The sequence below is a fragment of the Haplochromis burtoni genome, unplaced genomic scaffold, assembly GCF_018398535.1.
Source record: "Haplochromis burtoni strain Fernald_Lab_line unplaced genomic scaffold, NCSU_Asbu1 Contig_201, whole genome shotgun sequence".
NCBI lineage: Eukaryota > Metazoa > Chordata > Actinopteri > Cichliformes > Cichlidae > Haplochromis > Haplochromis burtoni.
The window spans coordinates 192,160-200,945 of NW_024582562.1; the positions used below are offsets into that span (position 1 = coordinate 192,160).

The 8,786-nt window shown below is 39.8% G+C and overlaps 1 protein-coding gene across 2 annotated transcripts in view; it reads right to left on the reverse strand.

Annotated features, from left to right (window-relative positions):
* The window catches only part of LOC102299304 (cadherin 13, H-cadherin (heart)), a 227,279-nt gene that overhangs the window by 44,172 nt on the left and 174,321 nt on the right, over positions 1-8,786 (reverse strand). The gene's annotated exons all lie outside the window — the stretch shown is intronic.

The window sequence follows — 8,786 nt, forward strand, 5'->3', positions numbered from 1 at the left end:
TATATATATATATATATATATTATGTGTGTGTGTGTGTGCCAAACTTTTAGCTGCCTCTGCTGTTTTCGTGCATGTATTATTTGACATACGAGCCTGGTGCATCCTGTACTGCACACACACACACGAATGTGCAGACTTTCTTCAACACAAGGTCGCTCTTTGCCAGAGTGCTCAGCAGTAGACAAATTGTCTTTCAAATGGAGCTCTACAGCTAACAGAGCGCGACAAAGCCTTAGGAAATGGCTTTGCAATCAACCTCTGCTCACACCTTTCCCCCTCCCACTCTCGCTCCCAGCGATTACTACTGTTAACAAACACATATGTTTCATTGTAACAAAATGCTACTAATAATGACGCTTCTATCATTGTAAATGCTCCTTTTCTGCCTGGATGTCACACACACACACACACACACATACACTTGCATTACACACGCTTGTTAAACACACTGAAGAGCCACATGATTCATTAGGCCAACTTCTCCACTGTTACAGAGCTGGGCTGACAGGTTATTAACCTCCATATGTCTCTCTCGCCGTCACCGACTGCAGTTTTAGACACATGCTCTGGTTTGTGTCTTGCATCAGTTTTTCATCATCGCTGCATTGCGATAGTGAAATGCACACACGTGAACATGTACACAACAATGTTGGGAGGGTATTTGTTGTTAAACGTATAAGCATTTTTGCACAGCTGCCTGCCTAGTGCGATGACATCAGTCACATTGTTGGATAGAAATAATGTGACTGATGTCACATTATTTCTATTATTATTTCTATTATTAGATAGAAATAATAGAAATAATGTGACTGATGTCACATTATTTCTATTATTTCTATTATTAGATAGAAATAATAGAAATAATGTGACTGATGTCACATTATTTCTATTATTAGATAGAAATGGCTTTCGGTAGAGAAGAAGTTAAAGTTTTACTGAGAAGCAACTGAGCTCGTGAAAATCACCAAAACATCCACAGTAACGTGCTCAGAGTCATCAAGATCGATTCTCTGTGATCTTTCATACCCGATTGGAATAAAACAAAAATTCCTCACTCGGTAAACTAACGGATATTTTCATTCAACACGCAGAAACACATTTATTCCAGAGCTGGCACCCCAGGAACCCCTTTTAAATGTGCGCTGCTACACAAACACTTGGTGTAAAGTATGACGGTATTATGTTTCTTCCTACAGGAGGAGCTCTAAAGGACTGTAATGATATTGTCTGCTTTAGTGCAGGCTCAAAGGTAACCACCAAATGAGTCAGAGCCATTGTTTTTTCCTCTCTGTGCAAACATGGGGACAGTCCATTAGAGCCCTTTAAAGGGCAAATTAGAAAGACATTAAAAAGCCATTAGGAATATTCATATCTGCTTCAACGTGTTTATCTCCAAAACCAGAAAAGGTCCAAACAAATCAGTCAACAAACGAGACAGACCACACACACAACGCTGCACGTGTCCTCATTTAGCTCAGCGCGCACACACACACTTCAACATAAGGTAAAACACACAGTTTAAAGCAAAAATGACCTATAGATGCACAACACCCTGCGTTTATTGTGAAATAACTTCTAGGACAGCAAGGTGATTTGTTCAGATTTCACTAGAGTTGCAGAAAGTAAAGCATCAATAGGTCCACAGTGTGACTCTTTCCGCTGCACCCTCAGGGGCTACTCTGACCTGCTATGGCTTTGGGAATGTTTCGGTGAGGAATCGTCCTTCGCTGTAAGAGCGCACACAGGTTGGGATGTTAGGAGTGGGCTGCAATTGTCCGATTGTCCTACTTGAAGTGATCCAGGGCCGGACACACGAAAGACAATCAGACTACAAGGGGTTTGAAAAGTGAGTCATCCATAAAATATGCGTTTGGTAGCAATCATAAGACAAGCTGGCTTTTTAAATCTAAAATGTCTTAAACAATACACAATGAAAAAGTTTGACAACTCTTCCCTAAATCCTAATCTGAAGTTAGAGATCCACTGTCGCTGCGATGAACGTGTGAGAGATGAGCTCTTTCGAAAAGTCCGATGTGAGCCAGGATCCTCAGTTTTCCCAGACAACTCAAAGCGTTACGGAAGCGCGGAGGGGGGAGAAAGAGGATTGCCACCCACTTGTAATCCAGTTACAACAGGAGCAAAATGCTGGCATACATTGTGTGCATCTGTGATTATGTTTGTGTCAATAGCAGGTGTGGGTGGGATACACAGAATAAGAGAGACAATTTGCAATAAGAGCTAATTTAGAGAGAAGATGAAAGCTGACTCGCAAGTGCTCTGAAAGAACATCGTTTGCATAAATTCAGGTTGTTTCTCTTGTTTCTTTTAGACTTAAGTAGCCTAAGAAATGTTGCTGGCACCAGTTCTGAGTAATTTAGTCTAGTTGTTCGTGTAAATCCCTTTTTTAAATACACATAAGGTTTTGGGGTCTGTTATTCAAGCAAGGTTATAAATGCATATTCTCTGAATTAGACCCAGTATTACTTTAAATGCAAATATTGAGATTATTATGTTTTCAACTCATTTTGTTGGCCATATAAACACAAGCATACAATTTACAGGTAATTAAAAACATGTAATAGAGGATTAAACTATTAACAACATAGGCTGATAATTCTGCATTAAAACGAAACAAAACAACACTGAAAAAGCCGACTGGCGTAACTGGTTCTATGAGTATACTTGCTCAGTATCAACACTTGTTTAAATATCTCATGATTACTTGCTCACGCCCACAAATCCACTCATGCAAGCATTTTTGAAGTTAGGAAGGCAAATCTGAACTTTTACAACATAAAGCATGCATTGGAAGGCTCCATGTTTTTTCTTTGCAAAGAATAAGTAATTATATGGAAGTAGGGTGATGTTGGTAGAACAGAGCTGGGTGTAAGATGCCTGTCCTGGTCCCCTGTGAACATTCAAACTATAGTTACACATAAAACAAACCCTTTTGTAGCTTGAATAGGTTCTCTAGCGATTTAGTACTTCACTTGGAAAAAAGTTGCAGAACTCGTGCAGGCAGACGGAAAAAACAGCTGTGATTTTAGTCCCAGATGTGTGAAGTTTCAAGAACCTTAATCTACATTTTTACTCCAACTAAAAGCATTTTTGTTGGTCTTTTCCTGTTTCCTAAGTAAGTGTCCTAAATCAGACAAAGGGAAGCTCCCTTTAAACCCCGTGAGGATATCACACAACAGTTTTCACAGGTTCAGTAGTATGGCTTTAATAATTCAATTCCATTTTATTTATACAGCACCAAATCTTTATATTGTAAGGTCGACCCTACAATAATACATACAGAGAAAAACCCAACAATCATATGAGCCCCTATGAGCAGCACTTTGGCGACAGTGGGAAGGAAAAACTCCCTTTTAACAGGAAGAAACCTTCGGCAGAACCAGGCTCAGGGAGGGGCGGGGCCATCTGCAGAGAGGTCTATTAATACATAGTGAGTGAAGAAGAAACACCCAATGCATCATGGGAATCAGCAGCAGCCTACACCTATAGCAGCATAACTAAGGGAGGATTCAGGGTCACGGGCTTCAGTAGTATGCCTTTAATAATGAGTTTGACCGCTCCTTAATTTAAAGTTTCCTAAACTTTAAACAACATTAACTGCTTACCACCCAGGGACAAAACTCCATAACGAGTTAGTCACAATTGGACATGGTGACCTTTTACCCCACTATCCCCCCACTGAGGGAAACCTCTGCTGTTTAGCAGCTAAATATCTTCACCAACTTTGAAGCTAACTTTGTTTCTCTGCCATTTTATGCAGCGCTTATGAGAGATTGTTTACTGAAAACAGCTGCCTGCTCTACTGAGACTAAAAGATTAGATTAGAATCCACATGAAACTCTCAAAGCATACGCTGAATTCATCTGTTTCCCCTTAAAGCTGAGACTGTTTTCCTGCTGAGCCTGTGTTGGTTTTACAGCGACGTAATGAATATCTAGGCTCTCTCCTCCCTTTGTAGAATGTGCACCACTGTCATTTAGGATATTCTCATAATTTCTGTTCTTATGACTGTTTTATTTGAAAAAAAAAAACATTGCTTTCATACATAGAAAGCATTTCATTTTACTTCAGTTTTCTGCCTTTTTTCTTCATCGCCTGCATTTAAACAGCCAATCGCTCTCTAGCAGAACACTTCCCATTTACTAGATTAGCTTCGTATTCCTGGCATTGAAGTTTCAGCCCTTCCTGCTTTTAATCCATTGAGTTCTACCTCTTTTTAGTTTAACCCTTACATACTCTTCATATTCTACACCCTCACAGTATGGTTCAACAATTCCTTCATAATACATCTCAACAAATTTTGAAGTACTGATCAATTCAGGATTAAAACTATCTGACATAAAAAAAGGATAATTATTCATTAATCAGTGTTTCACAAAATAGGGAAGTCGATATTTGAGGTAAAACATGTTTCTGCAGAAAACATCTGCTTTCACAAATATAGATTTTGAGAGTGAAACTGCCAGGAGCATCCGAAGCTGCTGGGATTCATTATATAAACATTATTACAGCCATGAAACGCTGCCTTTAGTTCTGTATCATCCTCAGAACGATCATTCATAATTATAATGAGAATCTCCATATTAATTAGCACTTGGAGCCTAAAACTTGATTACTGCAAATTAGTATATGTATTTAAAGTGACGGCAGGAAACAGGGGCATCACGGTGGTAGCACTGTTGCCTCACTGCAAGAAGGTCCTGAGTGCAATTCCACCATCAGGCTGCATGTACTCCCACGTTTGCTTCCTGCACAAGTCTTTGCACAATCTGGGTGCGAATGGTTTGTGTCTATGTGTTAGCCCTGCCTCTTGCCCTAAGACAAGCCTAAGATAGGCTCCAGCGATCCGGAAAGAGGATGGATGTAAACATGTGTGTCTGTATTTCCCACACTGGCATCTCAGGTGATTTTATAATTGTATAATCCACCAGAAGTCTTTCAACTGTGAGGTGACAATGCTAGCCACTAAATTAACAAAAGCAACAACAACAATAATAATGATATGCTGAGGAGCTATTTGAAGAAAAAAATAAATAAATAAATAAAGCAATACAGAAAAAAACAAGACAATTTAAAAACTGATAGAACCAGTAAAAACTGGCATGGAATTACGACACATAGGATCAGGAACAAGTGGATCTTTAACTTAGCTTTAAAACCCTCCACACAGCATGCCTGCCTAATATCTTCAGGGAGGTTGTTCCACAAAAATGGGGCACGAAAGGAAAAAGCACGCTCCCTCATAGTCCTTTTTCTCTATACAATTGTTGTGAAAACTCACCACATTTTAGACTAAATGGATGAACTTTAGTGAAAGGTTCCTGCGGTCAGATCCAATCGGGTCAAATTTGCCTCACACTGGTTGTAAGGGTTAAAGTCGTTGTTGCATATTCTTCTGTGTTCAGATAATCTATGGACTGTCTTTGAGCAGGTGATGAAAAAAACATGCTAATATGCTCATGCCAGTGTTTATTCAGTCATCTTTTTTCATCCTTACATGGTAATTTGTTTACTTCCTTGAATAATCAAATAAACTACTCACCTGTATCAGAGCGATGCAGGCGTCATTCATATTCAGAGGCGTGAGCTGTTCAAAGACACATAATGAATCGAGGTAGGGGCGGCGGAAAGGCTGGAAGCTAAACTACTGTTTTCCTGATGAAAATGCCCAACAGTAAGAAGAAGATAGCGATGCATAATGAGACACGGATCAGAGTCAAATAACATAATATATGGTTCCCAGGTGATCTCATGGGTCTTTAAAATATAATGATAAGGCTATGTGAGGAAAAGGGAAATGCATCCAATTTAAATATTTAAACTCTTGCAGGATGTGTGCACGTGGAGAGGAGAGGGTCACGCACCTCTGCTTTACTGGGTCGCTCGATAAACTGACCATTTTGCACTCCTGCGATACTCTGTTACGACTCTGACTTCAGCGTTTGCAACCATCACAGCCAATTTTAATTTCTCATGCACAACACACGAGCACAGTTTCAGTTTTGTGCACCGCAACTTAGATGGATGTAGAGTAATACACTCGGCTGGCAATGACAGCATTTCACAGTAAACACTATTATGCACTTGTCTCATTCGTTTGTTTCCATCTTCTTCTTCCTGTCTGGACTCTGAGCTGGCACTAACTTTAGCTCACTGTCTTTATCTGTCTCTCTATCATTTTCTTCTTTCTCCTCTGCCAGCGAGATCTTCTTCTGATTTGAGTCTAACTTACTGTGAGAATGGAGACGGCACAGAGCCAATGCTAATAGTCTGTTTCTATCTGAGAGCCGCTGAGTGTGTGTGCGAGCGACAGATATGAGAACATCAATCGAGGGAAGCAGTAGAAGTAGAGGTTGTTCCGGCTTGCGTTTGGCTACGGCAACTGTACGCTTCATCCAAATCTCCGGTTTTGCAAAGCGAGAGGAGAAGGAAAGAAAAAGGGAAGGTGAGGTAAGAAGAGGGATCAAGGATGGCGATAAGACGGGGACACGTGAGACCGAAACTGTGTGTAAGTGCATCAGGAAAACAAATTCTCGCCCTTCTCGATCGCTGGCTCTGTTGCTTCTGCAATGGTGATCTGGGACGAGTCAGACTTTTATTCAGCACAACTACCGCTATAACCAAAGATCTCAATAAATTCCAATTCAGGTAAGAACTGTGACCCAGCACCACCAGTCTGGCCCCAACCTGTTGGGCTTCTGACACTACCCTGTTGTTGGACCTTCAAATCTTCAGAGACGGCACTAACACGGATTAACCTTCTGTGCTTGTCTGCATGTTGGTGAGGCATTTAAGCAAAGTTTACACAGACATCACTGTGTATGACATCTGCAGACTTTCTGACCATTTGGGACAAAAACAGAGCAAAACAATAAAACAAATCTGTGAAAACCGGACTCTGCATTATGCATGGATATACTCTGCCTTGGCCTGAAGTATATGCATGGACTCCAGAGCTCTGTCACATTGCTTCATCAGTAAAACCACTAGAAATTTGCATTCCTCCTACAAGTTTTGTTGTATGTAGAGGCCGATTTATGTGAATACTGAATTTTTAACATTCTGATGGGGAAAAAAGTTAATGTGGGTAGTTTTCAGTTCAGTTCAGTTCATTTTTATTTCAAACATATACTTCACCAACATTTCATAACATCATTCCATGCAGTTGTTTGAAAAGGAGTAGGCAGAAGTATATACCTGTTTAGCCCCACCCCCTTAGGTTTACATCGTAATCATTTCCTCGAACAACAAAAACGTATACAATGGTTTCAACTTACAGCATAACGTCACAAAAAATATTTTCTCATATTCAACTAAAACTATGTTTAGATTTACTCATTTGCAAAAGAAAATAAACATCACCTTGACTGCTGTCTTGGGTTAATTGCATTTTCTTCATTCTTATTTAAAATGTCTTTTTTTGAGTTTTATTTTAAACTGGTTTTTATCACTACTGACCTTTATTTCTTCTTTTAACTCATTCCAGAATTTAACTCTCGCTATAGAAATAGAAATCCTTTCAAAGTTGTTTTTCCTCTTTGTAATTTTAAATTCCACTTCCCTTCTCTCAACCATTTACTTATTTCTGTTGGGAGCATCCCTTGCCTTGCCTTATATATTATTTGCACTGTTTTAAACTTCACCAGATCCTGGAATTTTATAGCTTGTGTCTTAATAGAGAGTGCATTTGTGTGAGCCCTATACCCCTCGTGATTTATTAATTTAATAGCCCTTTTCTGCATTATGATTGTAGTCTGAATATCACTTTTATATGCATTGCAGTTTAGTAACTAAATAACACCTAATCTTGTAGAATACGCTCACTTAGTGCTGTGGTAGTGGATATAACGCCTGGACGATGGATCAGCACAACATGTATTTATGGTGGACTCACCTAAATCCCTTTGTGTAAAGCATAAATCCAGTTTGAACACTGTGCTGAAGAGCTGCTTAAAGCTGCTTAAAGCTGTGAGGACAGTTGGGTGAAGGTTTGTCCTGCTTTTGATTTGATTTCTCAGGTTACTTTAAAAATGTGGATACAGGCCATTTAGTCACAAAGCATTACACATCGAGTGTTGAACTGACCTGATTTATTGTAAGTGAAACCAGAGTTCCACAAACATTTGCATTACTTTTAATGAGATATAATAAAATTTCCTTTTAACATTTCTTTGAGACACAAGGACGGAGCGAGAGAGCGAGAGAGGGAATTTGGCTTTGGAGCCATTGTTCTCAAAACATGAGTGATTTCTTTGGGGTCGCCTACAGAGACCTCGGTCAGCCGCTGCGAGCTGGATTTCAACTCTAAACTGAGCGGAGCTGCCCAGTTTTGGCCAACTACTGCTCTAGGCCATGTGAACAAATTACCCATGTCACACCTGTTCATATTTCTGCTCTGTATCAGCACAGTGCAGCGGGTCCATGCAGAGGAAATGAATGTGGCAGGACCAGAGAAAAGCTGGCGTGTGTCGCATCAATCAAACAGATTCAGCTTTGTCTTTGCGTGTGTGAGCAAAGCAACTTGGTGTAAAAGGTGAGAAGGTGTTTCTTTTTGGGATGTGGTGAGAAGTTTCATTGGCAGTCGTGAGAAACCGTCTCGAGTGAAAACATAGAAAGCTACTGCATCTGGAACATCTGTGATTATCACCCATTTATTGTTGTGGATATTATTTTTACTTTTACACTAGCAAAAGCTACTGATCACCAGTGTTGGTCAAGTTACTTGAAAAAAGTAATCAGTAACTAATTACTGATTACCAGAGATGGG